The following is an 821-nucleotide window of genomic DNA, read 5'->3' on the forward strand; positions in this document are numbered from 1 at the left end:
TAAATGCAGTGCGAGTGTGAATGAAATGGGAGGTGATGAAGCGAGCAGTTGCTGAGGGGCGAGCCATAGTACTAGGTTTTTCCTCATGCAGAGCGCGCTGAGGGCTTGAGCAACTGGCCCGAAGCCTTGGGCCTGGCTTTGCCTTCCACCCAGCACCACCTCCTGCAGCAGTTTATCCCCCAGCTCCTGCCTACTGACCTGTTCCTGCCTTTATTTTCTCAGCTGTGATTGGGCCCCTCCCTGGGCCAGGTGCCATGGTCAGGATGAGAGGCGTGTGTTGAGAGTCCAGCTGGGCAACCACCCCTGGCCCTTGGAGCTGCTCATTGGAGGCACTGAATCTGGGGAGATATTTGCAGGGAAGGGCCAGGACCTGCTCCCTGGAACTGGCAAGATTCTGGCTCTTCAGGGGACCAACCTCGTGCCATCCCAACACAGGTACAAGGGACAAGGGTTTAATTCCCACAGAGGGGGACTGCGGCACTGACGGCGGACGAGCTCGGTAGTAAAGTGGGTAATTTCTACCCTCTGCTCCAGTGGCACTGAGAGACGCAGGACAAGCCTCCTGCTTCCCAGCGGGACTGGGACATCAGTGATGGCTAATAAAGCCACTCACTTGCTCCTGCCAGCCTTTGAGCCCAGAGGCACAGGCACGGGGCCTGCCTCAGGTCCCATCTCCCGTCACAGCTGAGTTTTAGCCGAGAAGCCTGGGTTTCTAAAGCTTAGGAGGAAGCCTTTGGGGCACTGTTTTGGCTAAGAATTCATTCTCTTTTTCCCAAGAGCAGGGTCCCGTGCAATGGCCAGATAAAAACCACACACTGCCC

This window comes from Pseudorca crassidens, chromosome 11, assembly GCF_039906515.1.
Source record: "Pseudorca crassidens isolate mPseCra1 chromosome 11, mPseCra1.hap1, whole genome shotgun sequence".
Lineage (NCBI taxonomy): Eukaryota > Metazoa > Chordata > Mammalia > Artiodactyla > Delphinidae > Pseudorca > Pseudorca crassidens.